The 18,368-nt window shown below is 39.1% G+C and overlaps 1 protein-coding gene across 1 annotated transcript in view; it reads left to right on the top strand.

The window, feature by feature from the left end:
* The first annotated feature begins 1,045 nt into the window (after positions 1-1,045).
* The window catches only part of OLFM3 (olfactomedin 3), a 61,278-nt gene continuing 43,955 nt past the window's right edge, over positions 1,046-18,368 (top strand). The window contains exon 1 of the mRNA XM_066324567.1: positions 1,046-1,382. The gene's annotated coding sequence lies outside the window, so the exon portion shown is untranslated. The remainder of the gene's footprint in view (positions 1,383-18,368) is intronic.

Below are 18,368 nucleotides of genomic sequence, written 5' to 3'. Positions count from 1 at the left end.
TTTTAAAGACTATTTTAAGCCCCTTTCCCTTAGTTAAGATTATATAGCTCCTAAAAAAATAAAAAAAAAAAAAGATGAAAAAATTGTCAACTGTAAAGCTAACATATTTTTACCACACAAAGCTGAAAACCACACTTATAATAATCTTGATTGTGTCATAAGTAAGATTACTCTAAGATTACCAGTAAGATTACCATAGATCGTGAGTCTTCTAAAGAAAAAGAATGGAACCATTAAGATTCTTCGCCCTGTTAACAGGACAGTGCCGCTGTTTACACTTTGGGCCTTGCTCAGCTGTGCTGAACGCACAGCCCTGAGGACGCCAAATGCCATCGCTTCCCGTCCTGCGAAACGGCCGACAGCGGCCGCGCCCAGAGCCCCGGCTGGCAAAGCATCGCTGTCTTCACTGAAAAGGGGCTGCCTGATGTAGGGAAAAGGAAACTCCTGGTTGCCCTTGGGAAGGCTTTCACGGGCTCCTCTCAGCAAAGGACTTCCACTACCTGCACCTGCACAGGCTTTTCCACCTCAGCTCACAGACCAAACCAAGGAGACGCAATGGTCCCTTGCCGCCCATGGCCAGCTGCTAAGCATGGGTGGCTCTACCCTCACCAGGACTCAGTCCACCCTGACTTCACTTTCTACACGGAGATTCGATAGGGATTCCCCCGAGGAAAAGCCTCTTCCCGAAGCTCCTCACATCAACCCATCCTTGCCCAATGTGCCAGGCGCTGCTTTGGGGAGAGCGGCTCCTCCCCGCCTGGAGCTGCACTCCACAGAGCAGCGCAGCCTTCGCCGGCCACTGCCGGGGGCGATGATCCCCGGCCCGGCGCGGGGTCTGGCGATGATCCCCGGCCGGGTGCGGACTCGGTGGGGCAGTCCCTCACAGAGGGCACGGCGCCCCCCAGCGGCCCGGCCACGCCTCCCCTCAGCCCGCGGCCGCTGCCCGCAGCCCCCGCGCCCCCCGCCCGCCCTCCCGCCGGCGCTGACGTCACATCCGCTCGGCCGCCCGGCCGGCCGCGCTGGCTCCGCCGTCTGCCCGGCCGAAGTTTAGCGGTGGGCTGGCCGGGGGGAGGGGAGGGGCGGGGTGGGACGGGGCCGTGGAGCCGCTCCGCCAGCTCGGGCAGCGCCGTCCTCGCCCGCCCTCCCCGCGCCGAGGCTGCCCGCGGAATGAGCGTCCCCCGGGCGGCTGCCGCTGCCGCCTCCACTCGGGCTCCGGCGGCGGGCAGAGAGCGCGGCTGCCGGCGCGGGTCGCTGGGGCGGAGAGCGGAGTGAATGACCAAGAGGAGCGGCGCGGAGAGGCAGCCCCGGGATCAGGTGCGGGCGCCCGCCAGCATCCTCAACCTCCTGCTGCTGTCCTGCTGCCGGTCCTCGATCCCTCCAAGGTAGGAGCCGGCCGGCGCCAAGTTCCCAGCGGCGGAGGCTGCCCGCACACGGACGATTGCGGTAGCGGGCGATGCGCCGGATGGCTCCGGGGAGAGGATGGTGCGTTGTCCTTGGCTGTCCGAGCGGCGGGGAGGGAGAGCAGAGCTGGCGTCGGAGAGCGGCTGGGGGCCGCGGTGCCCGCCGTCAGCGGGGCCCTGGGCCGGGCGCCAGCGCAGCTCACCCTCGCAGCCGCCCACGGCCCCCGGCAGCAGCCCCGGCTCGGGGGAGCTGGGCTGTTCCCGCCGCGCAGGGACGGGGCTGCCGTGCCCGGTAGCTGTCCAAGGCCGGTCGCTGTCCAGCGCAAACCAGCGGCGATCCATCCATCCCGCTCCAGGCAAGGAGGCATTTATAGCGCCGGGTGGACTGCACCGGTTCTGGGGAAGCAGCGAGGCGCTGGAAGCAGGATCGGCAGCCTCCGACTGGAAATAAATTGTTTAGGGTGAAACTGGAGGCGTCACGGGAAGACACTGAATTTAGTACTATAGCCATGCTCCGCGCTGCTGCAGTTCTGTTATTTACAAACGTGTTCGAGTCGCCAAGATATCGCAGCTGAAACTGAAATCCTGATAAAAGTAAACAATAGGGTTTTAGCCATGCGGCTGGCTGGGGAAGGAGATTTCAGATTAAGCCGTTAGAAAACCGGAATTGCACTCTACCAGTTACAAGCGGTAATGACTGGAAGCCCCCAGATCTGCAGATGTCTGTAGTGCTGTATTTTATAGATGTAGAACATGTCTCGTTTGTCGGTTTTTTGTGGCATACAGTCTTGTAACTGTGAGCATTATAAAAACGTGACAAGAGAAATCATTGCTATAGCATTGCAGCAGCACTCGGTACCATGTTGCCAGGATTTATATTGCATGGTGGTGAATGTCATATTAATTGATACCAGTTAGGTACCAGACAACCATGAGAGGCAATGCCTCAGCTCTTCTGGCAGGCTTTTCATTTAAAATAAAGATATTAATCTCTACATCTACAAATGGTACTGAATGTCCAACAGTATGGAAGTGATGCTCCTCTTTAAAAACAAAACCTAAAAAGCAATTCAGGGGAAATCTGATTTACAGCTGCAGTATTCTGACTGCTTTCAATCAGTAAGATACGTGACAACTTAAAGAAGCAGGAGGTGATAGAGGATTAGTAGCATGACTGAAGAAATTAGTTATATCTCTATCTAAGTTATATCTCTAAATAAGCTCTATTAAATAAGGAGACTCAGCAGGCAGTGCACAACAGGAGTTTCACAGATATCTGTGTGAATAGCAGTGCATGGTCTCATTACAACTACAGGTTTGCACACACTCATTTTCTTTATTTTTCTGTCTTCAGTTGCACTTAGCAAGATCTACTAAAGAACTGCATAAAAGCAGGAAAAGTAAATTCATATATCCTCTGTCCACAGAATAGTAAAACCACTAATGAAACAAACAGATTCTGGCAGAACAATTCTCTTTAGTTCAGATCCCAAAATAACATTGGGAAAAAATGTTCCATTTTCTGTCTCGGTCCACCATCCAGCACTGAAAAACAGGATGAGGCACTGGAATGAAATGGCACAAATGAACTTTGGAAACTTGGCTTCTAGCCCTTTTTTGCTGTGGCATGCTTTGCAGAGGGCATGAAAATGCCCTTTTATTCTTCACTCTGTGTGACATTTTCAGGGATATTCAGATGTTTTTGCCAGGTTCTTTTGACTTTGTCAAGGGTCAGAAATAAAAAAGCTGGAAAGTCCTTAAGATTACATTCAAATTAGAAATACTGTTTTTATCAGAGCTAATTGGGTTTTCATAAATAAAAAAAGGGAGATCAAGTGGATCCTACACCACATTAAACATAAGAAGGTGCCACATGGCAAACTAATTTAATTTTGTTGACTATGAACAGTATATTTCATATTTCTCTGGAAAATTATATATGTAAAAATTTAAAAAACATTTTTCTAGCAAAAAAGTGCAAGTTCTGACTGAACACACTTCAGAAATTTAACTAGTGCTCAATTATTTATATCTTGATTCATACTAAATTGAAATAGAATAATAATTTTCTGCCCTGCAGGTTGGGAAGCAAATCTTTGATTTGAATGTAGTTGTAGGAAACAAGGGGATGGTAAATTCCTTTCTTCTCCAGAAAGAATTGTGCAGTATGCTCATGCCTAGAAAGACAACTTTCTGTGTGCCCTTGACACTCACAACTATTTAGCTTATGGAGATGAATCACAGAGATATTTCCAGTATACACACACATTTCTACTCATGTCCTACAGAATTTCAGGTAATAATTTATTTATTCATCAAATATTTAAAATAATGCCTTGGGGGATTAAAAAAAGTCTTTCATTTAGTACCAGGCTATCACTGAGTCAGACTGCTGCCTTCAGGCACTCTTACTATGACAGAGAATGTTGTGCTCAACTTACTTAGTTATTTACAGAGAGTAAGTGTTGAGTATCGCCATCTTATGGTAAAATATGTAACAAAATTTAAATAGTTTATTCCCCAATCTCTGAAACATTAGGATTTTATTTCAACCATAGTAATTTATTACCCGTGCTCTGATTTCTTTAAACTTGAAATAAAATATTGATCAACTGTAGAAATTCTTCTTTAACAACTGGAAGGCAGCTCACTAATGATAAACTTTACCACAGTGCTTATTACTGAATTCAGTTAGGATATTATTAATGTTATATTTGTTTACTTTATTATATTTTTTTCTCTGTATTACATATGGAAATTCTAAAAGAATTATCCATGATAATATAGTTCATTAAAGATTATTTCCAACAGGGTGGCTAGACATCCAGCAGAAGCCAGCTACAGTGAAAGGATTTGGATAGAAAATCTTCCTTTCTCCTACTCATAAGTGCAGTATCTTGAAAGAAGGAAGTATCCAGTATTAGGGAAATTTCTAAGGGTTACTGCTAGATGGCAATCTCTGTGCTGCTTTCTCTCCACTTGGAGGTTTCTGTAATGCCCTCACATTATGTAAAGTGGACTTCTTTCATAAGGGTTGCTTTGCTGGCCATCATTTGATAATCACAATGGTATAACCAAGTTGCATTTTGTAGTGTGATAAAGCTGCTCTGCATTGAAATCAAGCTCATATTTTTGAAGTCTAGATGGCATTTTTTAAGTTAAATTTTGTAAATCTAAATAGATATGATAAAAATGTTCATGTTTCAGTGCAGTTAATGACCTTTAGGCCGTTAAATTTTATAGTAGCTTTATATCCTGCCTCTATGTATTTTCCGTCGTTTGAATTTTGCAAAAAAATATTTCAGAAAATGACTGCCAAGTACAATCCCATACAGAAACTAAGTACAGTATTATTTACAGAAAGGAACTGTGATTTATATTCATTGCATGGGATAATGGGATGGTTGGGAATATTAACATTATGAAACAAAAGCTGGTTTGAAATCAGTCATCCGTTTTTCAGTGCTTAAACATTCCATCTTTGTAATGGCTGTGTTTCTAGATTTTAAAACCTATGGTTTTCACACATAATCAGACCATGACAAATAGTCACGTAAAAATCTTTATGTTTCCCAGATTTCAAGAACTTGTCATAGGAAGAGTGCACTGCTTTAGTGTGGTGTTAGTCAATACAATTAATTATTCCTATTGCAAGAATTTGTAATAATACTATGTACAGCAAAGGGTTACCACAACTAACTATTTTGCTGAAAAAATGACTCATTGGAGTACAGTACAACTGCTAAATTAAATCTTGCTACATAGTTGGAAATTAATTTACTTTGTTCATAGTATTAGTAGTTAGTCAGTATGAAAATCAATCATAATTATTTAATTTCAAAGGTTTAAGAGTGGGCTCTAAATAGTTAATTGCTGACTGTGGTCGAGTCTCACATTGGTGGTCTGCTCCCCATGTCTGAGGAACATGACTCAATAGCTGTTGAAGAACATCCCTTTACTATCAATATGCCCTAGGCTGTCTCCCAGGTGTCATTCCAGCTATTTTACTCTCACTCCAGTAACTCTTCAGTCAATATGTTAAGACCTAAGATTGTAGTTAACACTTCTTGTTTTTCCTGCCATAATCAACCTTTTGGTCCTGGGAAAAAAGGGTGCTTCATGTATTTCTGTTTTATCTACACTCAGTAACATACATTCACTAGTACATTATATGAAATAACAGAAAGGTACTCACTACATCATTTTAAGTAATATATATTAAGATATTGGAAGAGAATATGCAAAAACACATGTGAGTGACATCTGCATGAGTGCTAACTCCCCTGTTGCTATCAGATATCACGTGGTCTTTAAGGGCTTTTTTAATGATGCTATGGGAAGAGGTCTTTTTTTTATTCCTCTGGTTAAAAACTGATTCTTCTGTTGCTCATGGCTATTTTGACTTCTACTCATTTGAATGCACTCGAAACCAATTATATGTGTTATACAAAATGTCAATAGTTGTATATGTATACATATACACAGACATATCCTCACAGGAAACAATTATTTTTTTAGCAGAGGCAAATGGCCTTCAGGTAAGCAGGCTTCCACCTTTCTTCTGTGTTTGGCCACATCATGAGCCAGTGAAACAGAATCGATTTACTAAGTCTGCAAGAAGGAAAATGCTGAAGCAGAGAAGGCAACCATCAGGAACAAGAAATGCAGTTTTGAAGCTATTAAAATAATATTAGCTCTAAAAATGGTGTTTCTAGTTGGCCGCAGATTTAACACAGTTGTGTTAAAATTGCAAGTTCAGATATGTGAAATTCCTGAGGGATCTATTAAGAAATGAACAAAGAGTCTTCAGAGAGGGCCCAGTTTATTTTGGGCACTGAAATCCTGTTTTTCAAAACTGCAGTATGACAAAAATGGTTCAGGGCATTACTTAGGCATTCTTAGTGAATCTTGACTGAAAGCCAGGAAAAATTCAAAAGCATTCTGTGAGTCTTTGCAGCAGCAGTGTGGGACAAGTCCTCACAAGGACCATCTTTCAGCAATCTATCCTGCTGCTTCACTGCACAAGGCAGTAGATTCCTTGTCTAGGACCAAACCTAGAGAAAACAAGTTTTTGTGTGCCTGGGTTTGAGTGCAAAATTCTTCTCATGAGCGAGAATTCAGAAACAGTGAAAAAGTAACCTGTAGCCGAGGTTTCATGAAACAAGAGACATGTTTCTGTAAACAAAAGACATGTTTTTGTAAACTGTACTTCGTTTACAGAAAGTTCTCTGGGAAAAGAATTTCAGAAAACCAAAACATCTCAGGCATGAAACCAGGGCTAGAGTAACCTTGCTTTCAGAATTTCAGAACTTCTTGGATTTACTCAGAATTCCTGACCAGATCTATTATTCACATATTTTTAAATCAAGATCGGAGACCCAAGCGCATGGTTCTGCCCACATTATTCATTCCACCTAAGAACCTAGCCAGCAGAGTTTTTAGTGCTCTAAGTCACTACGAAACCAGAAATACAGTAGCAATACATATTCTTCTTAAAAGTACTTTGAAATTTATCTGGGACATGACTTATGTGACAGCATTACTTCTGAGATTCGGTGACACTTCACTCTAAGCATGAACTGCAGCTTCCAATTTTTTCCTTAGAGACTCAAAGAAAACTGGCCTTCTATCAGCAGCATTATTTACTAGAACACTTGAAACGATTTCAAAATATTACTCTTTTTATTGTCTTTAATTCCTGACTTTAAGGGGCTTTAAAGTCTAGACTTGGTTTTATTTGGAATTAATTTATATTTCTGTCTTTAAAAGACACCAAAATGCAAAGTAAAAAGGCCCCCTGCATAGATTATTTTATCTATTTTTTAATAAATAGGGAGATAACTGATGTATCAGAGAAAAAAAAGTTAGTACTATTTGTCTAGTTAGTCATGTGTTGTTTAAAACTAGATGATCTCTAGTCTCCATCTTTACTGGCCAGCTTCTAAAGATGGTTTCCTAATAACTGCTTTTTCTGGCAACAGGACTGATTCATACCAATTCATACCAATTCATACCAATTAACTGAATACACCACAAAATGAAATATTGGTGATACAAGCAGCTGGCATTGAGAAGTAACTGTATCAATGGATATAGGAATGTTTGTGGTAGATGGAATACTTTCCTTTCATACTATGACATGCTACCTTCAGCTTTATGATAGAGGTTTGCACATCAGAAAAGCTAAAGAAACAACCAGGTATATCTTTCATAAGTTGGTAAAAAATCTTAAATTGGATTTTGAGTTATAGCCAAAAGTAGATTGAATACCAGGCCTATGGATATGGCATTTTGTGAATTCCTACCCAGCTGCTTCTGCAGCTATGTCTTTTCACAAGAAAGAAAAACATTTTTTGTAATTACTCATAAAATATGCAGTCCTCTTTATTTAAAGCTGTTTCTTTTTCTCAAGAGGAATTAAAGAATATTTAATATTCTGACCTAATCTGAGCCTTTTTTTTAACTTTTAAATCACTTAAGTAACTAACCTAAAGCAGCCTCAGATAACACAAATGCAATGTTTTTCATCCTGCATTCCCCTGAAGAACAGTCATCTGTCTGCTGCACTGCATTCTAGCCAAACAAATCCTTGTAACTGTGATTTAATGATTCTGTTTACTTGTTTCACTGAAAAGCAAATCAGTCAGCATAGCAACAGCCTAAGCAAATTCTGAGAACAAGTAGCCCTCATCACTGCTGGTGGTTTTTGGGAAATAGTGTTTGCACCCTCCTCAAGCTGGTAAGTAACCCATAAGGGGGCAACTAGAACAACTGGGAAAAACAAACTCCATTCTGAGTGAGAACTGAGTGAATTCTCGTAGTAAGTGCCATTCATAAAATGGTGAATATTATTCTTAAATTATTGGGGCTTGTTATTAAAAAATAGTTTATAGAGATTTTTCATGTACTTCCTTTCTTAGAACCACAGCTAGAGGAATATAATTCAAAATGTGTTTCAGTGTGTCCTTTTCAAGGAGACAACTAAGCACATAAGTGGTTTTTCATGTATGAAATTGTAAATGCTATTTGAGTTTGGACTTAAGATTTAAAATCAGATTTCCACAAATAAAAACTGCATTTAGAATACACATTAATACTTGTGATGACAGAAAATATTATTGATCTGAGATCTCATAAACACAAACCTGTCACACTCTTCCTTACTCATATTAATTGTGATTGTTCAGTCTCAGGCTCCCTACTACAATTCTTTTTTGTATTCTTTTTGTACAACCTCCTACATATTATTTGAACTATTCAACCTTCTTATAATAAGACTGTGCATTTTCAATATATGGTATTGGGTTTTTTTTCCAAGAAAATACATAAAAGGCAGTGTAGTTGTAACAAACTATTGTGCTGAGTAACCAACAGTACACAGAGTAGATGATGGTACAAAAAACTGTAGATCCAGTCCTGAAACCAAGTGTGTGACAGCTTTGCATTTATAATAAGGTCTCAGGTCATTAATTATTTCCTGTCAGCACAGGTGTTTCTGGGCACCTGCATAACAAATATAGAGATGCAGGTCAGGCAGAGTAGCCTAAGTACAAAGATTGCCACTGACCTGTTTTCTGCCCTGTCTCTGAATACATGCCACAATTACCAAAACACTAAAAACGTTACATGTTAGCAATCTCCCATGAGAATCAGCTTTAGCCACAACCAAAGGAGGATGGTCTCCTGCAATTTCTGACTTTTAAAGCCTTAAGTTTCACTTTTGACTCTTTAACCCAGAAGTCTTGATTATACTGCCACACCGTCTGCCTGCCACATAACAGGCAGGAGAATTTACTGACTTATAGATACTTCTCATCTCCAAGAAAAATTTTGCAAATGCTCTTTGCTTTTCTTTGTGATTAATATGTTGATATTAAAATAATACGGACTTTACAATAAGCTCAACGTAGTGCATACTGTAACATGTACAATTAAACTAGATAGCAAAAATATATCTGGAAAGAGCAAATCAATAAACTGAATTATGTCACACACAAAACTTAGAGGTTTTAGTCTTACAGAAGTCTCCTGGCCCTGAAAAATACACTGAAACCAGTAATAGCAAAGATGGAAAGAATAAAACAAGTTCCTCTAAGGTTAGGAGGGCATGTAAATAGTGTGAAGTGGACTGTTCTTTACTCTTCTACTGAATTATCATTTAAACCCCTGAAGTTACATATGCACCACATAATCCTGCATTCTTTGATGTAAAAGGTTCACTTATGACGTCAAAAAATCGCAGCTGTGGCTCTTACAAGTCTCTTAATAGCTGATTTGCATTCTGATCCTTTTCAAGAGAGTGTTTATAAAAATAATTTTGAATGACCTTCTGCTATACTAGTTCTACAGACACTGCTAAAATAAATACTTCCATATTAGCAGATGGTACAAATATATATTTCTACCTTGTTTCCTTTTCATACATCTTGCCATGATCATCACTCTGTCCAGCACAATTCAAGAAGCTCAGATTTCTGTGCTGTAGTTGTTTTTTGCTGATCTCTGCCCTCTGGACTTGCTTTCTCATCAAGCCACATAGGTCTGCTGCTCAAGTTCAAGTCACTGAATGTGAATATCTTCACTGTGGGGATAGAGCAAAATAAGTGTATCCAAAGTTCTGGGTACTGGCCTTGCATTTACATATGGTACCCTGCTTTAAATGGTACTTGTTATCCTTATTTGGAGTGGATGTTGCTGTTACCATTCTGTGAGATCTCACAACACCAGCAATGTTCTGTCCTTTCTTTAAAATGGCAAAATACAACTTTAGCCTACAGACACACACATACACATATACACATATGTATGTATAGTTCATCTCTTATTTGTCAGTGAAAAAGAGCATTCATCTAAAGAAAATTTTGAATGCAAATATGTACTGAATCAGTGTTCTCAGAATGCCTCATTTATTTAGAGCATGGTGTTTACCTTTTTAGAGACAAAGTTCTCCCTGTCTAGGTGATCTTTCTCAAGCACATCAAAAGAAAAACTGTATTGACTAAAACAGTCATCATTAAAAGTATTCATGAAGCAATAACTTGATTTTGTGAGCACCACCAGGGACAAGATTGTAGAATTTTAGAGCAGGCAGAGAAGTAGTTTCTTGTCCCCAAAACACCTTTATTTATACTTCAGTCAGTGCTAGCTTCCCCCTCTTCCACCTCCCACTCTGAGCTTCAGAGAGTAGCACATGAGGATGACCACAAATGCCACTCATCTGTTCTTCCAACTCCTTCAGCATCATCTGTGTGTGGAGGGATTAGTAAAGGCACATCTGTCAGACTAGACAATGAAATTATCCTGGTGGATGTGATGCACAAGGAGAAGGACTGTGTTGTCTCAGTTAGGTTTCTTCACCTTGTTTAGACCCTGAGAACAGTTTCAGGTTTCTCATGTGGTTCCGCAAATCACTTTCTAATTGGATGGTAAGAATGATGCTGATTACTGAAAAATATGCCTATAAACCCTAACTGCCCAGTGCTTCTGTTAAAATAGACACAAAGTTGCATCTTTTCTCCTTCAGAGTTTTCCCAAACCACATACAATTAGATATCATCCAACACTCACATTCCTGTTCTCATTAGCATTCTTGGATATATGCTCTTTGTATTTTGTGATTTTCTTGGTTTTAGTAGCCTCTAATGCTTAATAATGATCAATGTTACCTTTTCACTTTCTAGTCCCTCTGGCCCCTACCTTCAGAAAATATTCTTTTAGGCAAATATTTTTGTGTTGAATTATCGCTCTTGTTTATCCATTGTCATAAATTCTTACATTTCTAATGACTTACTGTATCATATCATCATTAGTTTGTTTCATATCATCATTAATTTTCCAAACTGAGGCATTTTTTATGAAACTAATAAATAGGATGTTTTTCTAGTATTCTGCTTTCTCTGCAAAAAAAGTCTGCTATCATTAGCTGATTTAATACCAAGGTCCTTAGGCGTCTCCTTTCTTCTCTCTCCAAAATGCTGATTGTTATTCTGTACCCACACACTTCTTGTTTGCAATCTTGGAATGCTTTCAGACTAGCACACATCCTTTAGAGATCCCCTAACAGCTAGGGATTTGTGTTTGCCATTCAGTTTCTCTAGACGATGCTTCTTTTCCCAGGAATCTTTTGATACTTTTGGCTTTGAGAGATTTAGAGTTTTGCTAGGTTTTGACAGATGCCTTCTGTGTTATTTCATATGCTGGACTTGCTATTTCTATTTTCTTTAATAATAATTGAAATTAATTGCTTTGAGCTACATAGATCATGTCAAGCCAAATGCACTATTTACCTAGTAAAATATCCCAGACTTCCACAATTCACATGATTGTGGTTCATGCCTCATATATGTTGATTTACTTAAAGTATGTAACACGACAGATCTATAACTTGTTCATTGGACTGGAAGGACTTTCAGCTATCCTTCCAAGGGCATATATCCAAAATTCTGGATCAGTTATTCCAAGTAGTATCAGCTTAATTACAATGCTTTATATCAGGCATTGGGCAGGACAGAAGTGAGAGGCAGGGAGAGTAAGTACCTACCACAGCCTAAAGGAGCCATTTCTATTATTTATTGTTTTGGGACGGCCTCTTATAATACAAGTGTTTGAACAAAGTATTGACTGTAACGTGAGGAACTAGTGATCAGCCCACCTACCACCAACCGAACTTAAGCATTAGGTAAAGAAATATTTTTAATAATCTACTTGTTTTTTAAATTTTTTTTAATTAAAAAAAAAAAACTATCCAATCAGACAGTCACATTAGGAAATCAGTCATATTACTTCAGTCCTCTGCATTTTCCACTGAACGCTTTGAATTCAAAACATTTTAAAATTGGCAACATCCTGTTAGAGACTCTTCACATGAAACAGAGCATGTCCACCTATTTCCAGTCAGTAGGCTTTACACTTGTATTTTCATTAGGACCAGTGTGTCTCAGACAGACACTGATGCTGGGGGAATTCTTTACTGACAAAGTGACAGGGCTGATTCCACAGTATAAGTGAGTGCCATGGTATCTGCTCATTACAAGGCTCTACTTGGAGATCAACTTCTTGAAGAGTAACTGGCTGAAGACCAAGGTAACACGGGAGGTAATGGGGAATTCAGAACAAACCCTTAAATGCCTGACTGTGGATGCGGCTGTGCCACTGCTGACTCTGAAAAGTGAGCTCTAAATCCAGCTCAAATCTATATACAAGACCACCTGTACTGTGTCCCTTGAGAACAATAACTTCTGTTGTTCACATGGCACCAAAATTGTTGTTTGAATTGTACCATTTGGAACAATACATACATTATAAAAATGCACAAGATATGAGCCTTATAGGATAAAATGTAAAATCTATCTCAAATGAACAGGCTGTAAAACTGAGCTTGTGATGAAAAAAAGGATGAAAGTAATAAGCTAAATAATGGACACATTGTGATAAATGTACTAGGTACTCTGAAAAATCGAAAGAATAGGCTTAGAAAGGGAAGATAAAAAGAAATCCAAATGATACAATGTGAGGTTAAAATAAATAATTCTACTGGGAACAGCCTGGAAACACTGAAAATGGAAATATCTAAAAAAATTTGCTAATACCTGAAGACTGTTTTATCTTTCATAAAGGCACTGACCTGTTAATAAAAAAAAAAAGGCCAACAGTACCCAAGTAGTTTGGGACTAGGATATATTTCATTAAAGAATGCACTGCTGAGTGCCTGAAGAAAGCCCTGTGGCTATACCTCCCTCTGCCCATCTATCAGTTGTGAGTTAAAATGTTCCCATACCTTTGGCTGGGTCAGCAGGCCTGTGCCCATCAAAGATTGGACAGAAGATCACTGTGGACAAACACATCAGTGCAAGATGCCTATGAAGAAAATGAAGATGAAAAACAAATTATTCAATATTTATATTTCCTAACACACTGCCCTCAGTAGATAGGAAAGAAAACAAGTAAAATCTTCCACAAATAGTTATTCCAACTTTTAAACAAATGTAGGTTAAAAAATGTTTGTACTACTTCCCTATCAAGCAAAATCAATGATGAAGCAGAATGTTAGGTGAATACTGTAATTCAGAATACACATTTATAATTTGTACTTGCATTTGTGTAAGATAACAAACTTTGTTTACTCACTTAAGAAGTACCAATATATTTATGGCTTATCAATCCAACGTTGCGCAAATTTTAGCATTCCGATTTGTGAATTATTCATGAAATAGCTGTGCACTAGGAATTATTTATAGAAATAGTGCTGAAAATAGCACTCTTTGTAGACTGATTCTAGTAAAAGAGAAAGCCAATTTTGTGAAATTGTTTAGATCAAATATTCTGCTTAGCCTTATTATTGAGAATACAGTGCAGTCTATTTTTAACTAGGCAGTGGGGCTCTCAGCACTTCTGAGAGGAGCAAGATAGAGCCTAACACATACCACTGCTGCTGTTCTGATCACCTGCTGTGAATATGCAACTATGAATGGATTCAGTGTGTGAATTTGCTTTGAACTGTATTATATTTTATTGTGTCTCTGGGAACTGCTAAGCCACCTTGTTCTTTTTCTGTCCAGAGTTTTGTCTTTTGAGGATATCATACATTACTGCAGAAGAAATTAAAGAAATCTCCCATATGAGAAAGAGTAAGCAGAGAAAAAAGCACGACTGTTTTTATGGGATTCACGAGAGATTTCTATAATACAATCTCAAGACAGTAGATCTCCTTATTCTATAGCTAGAAAGAGAATGTGTTGAAGTTTGAGGTACAATTAAAATGTGTAAGGAGTCCTGGGCCAGTGTTTCTGCACAAGGACCGATGTAGTTGCAAAAATTATCTGCACTGCAGCAGGGAAACAGTGGCAAAGGCTGAGGATTGACTCATGGCTTTATCTCTGGTCTCCATTTATAACTGAGAGATGCTGCAGCCCCTGAGCACTGTCAGAAGTCAAACAAGTTATACTAGTTGGAGATCTGACCCTAACTAAATTCCCAGTTGTAATGTTGTGCTGTTACTGAGTCCAGAGTGATCCTGCCATCCTGAAGCCAATAGTTACTGCCTGGGCCTGGGCCTGACATCAGTGCAGCACTAAAAAAGTGAGATCTGGCCATTATTTAATATCCTTGCCCCCATTTTCTTCCTTCCTCCTCACTAAAGGAATCCTAAGCTGAAATAACAAGACATTTTTTTGCATCAATTCTGTCACCAGAGGTTCTCAGAGAAGTCCAGCTGAGTGAGGACCCATTCTAGTGCTGAAAAAAGTCTGTTTCCTGTGTAGTGGAATTCTTAATTGCCTTTTCTCCTCTCCTTGAAACCTTTTTAACAAAGAAGGTCATGCTGCTTTTTACTCCCTGATCATCCTTAGCTACATAAAACTCCATAAATATTTCATTTTGGTAAAACCTTAATATTCAAGTAAACAAACATACTCCAGCAAACACATCCATTGTTACTCAGATCACTCTGAGTTGACTGGGCACATATTAAAGACACTTTTTCCGCCCTAAACAATAGGTTTTTATGTTTGGAAAGAGAAGAAAATAATCCTAAGCGTCTTCATTCTATTTGTCTGGTGAACCAATGAGCAGAAGCAATATCCAGAGAACAAAATTGTGACATCCTTAGTGGTGTAAACTAGGTACATACTGAAGACAGTCACTTCAGGGTTAGCCCTAGATGTCAGAAGACACAATGTGCCTCTATAATTTTTGAGAAGACAGATATGCTTGCATAATACAGTGACATTTAATGCTTAGAGTCTTCACCAGCAACCACCCTAAAGTACACTCAGAGTTGCATTTCATATTCAGAAATGTTTATGGAATTAAACATCATTTACATTCAGTAAGGATTTTGCTCATCTTTTTTCTATTGTTTATCATGCAGACACTTTCATTTTTTGCTAACACCAGGACTGGATAGCTACAAAGCACAGGTATGGTAGTTCAAATTCACACTTCTTGGGGGTTTTTTCAGCTGAATTTTCAAGGACTAGTTTGAGAAGAGTGCAATAGCAGAGTGTGAAAAAGAGAATGGATCCATTCATTCTGGGCACAGTGACAGACAATTTCTTTTACCATGCACACTTGTAACCAAGTAATTAGTTTAGTAAAAAGGCAGTATAGAACAAAATTCTTAATCCTTATCCTGTCTAACTAAGTAAGAATTTAGGGATTTAGCTATGCGTAACAGTTGCTTCACATTATTAGTATATGATTACCTTAACCCTATGTAATGGTGAGAGAATATGTTGTTACCTAGTGTTTAATATTTATTGTATTCAATCTAGAAACACAGTGCATTTATGTGATGTTGTCTCATGCATTTCTATTTCTCTATATGTTGTGAAATAGAATATAAATGTGCTACTTCCTTGTACACAAGTTATATTTTAATTATACCAAATATGCACCTCATGGGATAGATTTCACCACCAGTGTATTCAATTACAATCAATAGAGGTCACTTCCAGTTCTGCCTCCCTTGCTGTCACTCCAGGGTTTTAGCAATTCAACTGTAGGTTCATACCCGTGACAGGAACACGCATTCATCATATCACGTGGAAAGTAACAGGATTTTAGAATTCCTCTTTGTTAGTAGACTGGACTGAACACATTAAAATATTATTACATCCTTAGGTTAAATTCTCTGTCTAAATTAAAATCAAATTATTATTATTATTATTATTATTATTATCAAATAGATACTAAAGAGAAATTTGATACACAGTGAAATGGAAAATAATGCAGTCAGGTTTTTCCAGACTTAGATACTTTCTGTGAATTCAAATTTGGTTGACCAAAGAACCCAAGCTTGGATAACCTAAGATTAACCCATATGAAGGAGTTTTATGGAGTCCCCCTGAGAGGCTCCTTGGCACTTGGGAGCTGTCTGATTAACTGCACTGCTGGGGCAGCTTCTCCCTCCATGGAGTTTCCATGGGTGCCTATCAGGAAACCCACACTGTACTATTAGTCTACTCTTTACTGACTGAACCTGAAAAGGTGAAAGTGCAGTGGAATTACTTGCCAAGTGACCCAAGTTGATCCCTTGTCCTTAATGAAAATTGTGTTCCAAAACCTTAGAGCTTTTCTAGCATGTAGAGTACAACTCATTTCCAGATGAAGTCCAGAGACATTCTTTCTCTCTTTATAAAATTGTAAAAGAAGCCTTTGGAAACTATATAGGTCATCTACTTCCAAATTATGCCCTAGGGATACAATTCTCAATGATCATTAGATTGGTTTACTATTATATGAACAGCACAAAGAAAGAATTGTTTCCCCCTTTAATTCCAAAGATGTTAATTATTGCTATTAATAAAAGAAAGTGTTTACTATTCTTGTCACACTGCCTCATTTGCAATGGCTTATTGTCTTGGGAAGAGAATTGTTTTTGTATTCCTCCCTATTCTGAAATTCTCTATAGCTCCCTGTGGAAAGGACAAAAGAACAGGACTCATTCTTCCTCAGCAGTCACACAGCTGATCTCACAATATGATGCTGAGTTCATAATGCTTCCAAGTGTTTACCAAAATAAGAGAAAGAATGATGTTTGTTGTGTTTGACTTCAGATTATGAGATTTCAGGAGTTTATTCTCCTGTACCAATGAGAGGAGGAAAAACTAACCCAGAATTTGTTTTGGTTTTTAATGTTTCTTGTTCTTTCTATTCTTATTCCTTCCCCATTTACAAAAGGAATAATGTGGAAGAAAAAGTATTTGTAAAGGGACACAAAGGGACACAGGAAGGACCCTTCCTTTGTTCACTCTGACGCTTACTTGGCATTTATTTTATCTCATTTTGGCAAAATTACATTGCAGCTGTCTGGAAGTGATATTTAGTCTGTTATGAACTCTGCATGAAGTATTTTTAGATTTGATTTTGGTGACCCTCCTCTTAGTAAATTATTTCTAATTCATGCGAGTTGCATGAACCCAGAGAGCTCCATTAACCTTCATTATGCCTTCTTCTCACTTCGTAGTCTGAGCTCACATACAAACACAAAGAAAAGATTTAAACGAAGCAGTGTCTTTAAAAATATTACAAACTTAAACTACTGATTTAAGGAAGCACAGCTGCTTTGTCTGTGCTAAAATCCCACCATTGTTCTGTTTGACTGCTTTTAGTGGACCAGAGCCTAACCAATAGTTCTGACATTAGCTTCAGTTTCTTGTCAGTTCACAAGGGGGTCATTTTCTGTCACTCTGCTGCGCCCTCTAAAAACATTGCTCATTTCGATGGTATTTTGGGGGATCCTATGCCCCCTCTTTAATCTCAAATGAAAAGCAAAAAATTATCTTCGGTACTTCAGAAATTTTCTCCTTCCCAGTTGACTCTCTCCATCCCCGAAACAAAGATTGTGCCCCGAGCCCTCATCAGAACACTCACAGCATCATAGAAGATAAACTAGAAAAGAAGCTTCAAAAGGTCTTTGACCCATTCCTCGAAACAGAACTATTTAGGCATACCTGCATCATAAACTTAGCCCTGCATTATCCTAGAGATACAGCCCAAAATATGAGTGCTTATGCTGACAGATGATGTCATAAGAGCATTTCACAAAGTGAAATGAGCACATTAGTCTCAAACCAGCTTTTAACTATGTGTACAGCTGGCTGATGGAACATGCAGGTGTGATTGAGCAGATCTAAATACTATGCTATGGAAAAGAAAAGAAAAGAGCTGATCAAGTAAGATGCTTGATCAAATGTCACAAATTATATGTAGCCTGTAGTTCAAGAATGTTATTCTAAAAATATCTGGCATTCCTTATGTTCTCCCTTCAGGCTTTATATCACTTCTGTTCATTAACTCCTTTGTTAGTGTTGTCTCGTTACAGAAGATGATAACTTACATTGTGACTTTTAAAAACGTGATCCAAAGGAAGGACTTTACCCTGGTTTCCTAGGAAAGTTTCTTGGAGCCCTTCTATTTCAACCAACAGGATGCTGCTTGTATTTAAACAACCTGAGCCCCCCTCCTTCA

Source organism: Sylvia atricapilla, chromosome 9, assembly GCF_009819655.1.
Source record: "Sylvia atricapilla isolate bSylAtr1 chromosome 9, bSylAtr1.pri, whole genome shotgun sequence".
Classification (NCBI taxonomy): domain Eukaryota; kingdom Metazoa; phylum Chordata; class Aves; order Passeriformes; family Sylviidae; genus Sylvia; species Sylvia atricapilla.
This window is presented reverse-complemented; position numbering and strand designations above follow the sequence as displayed.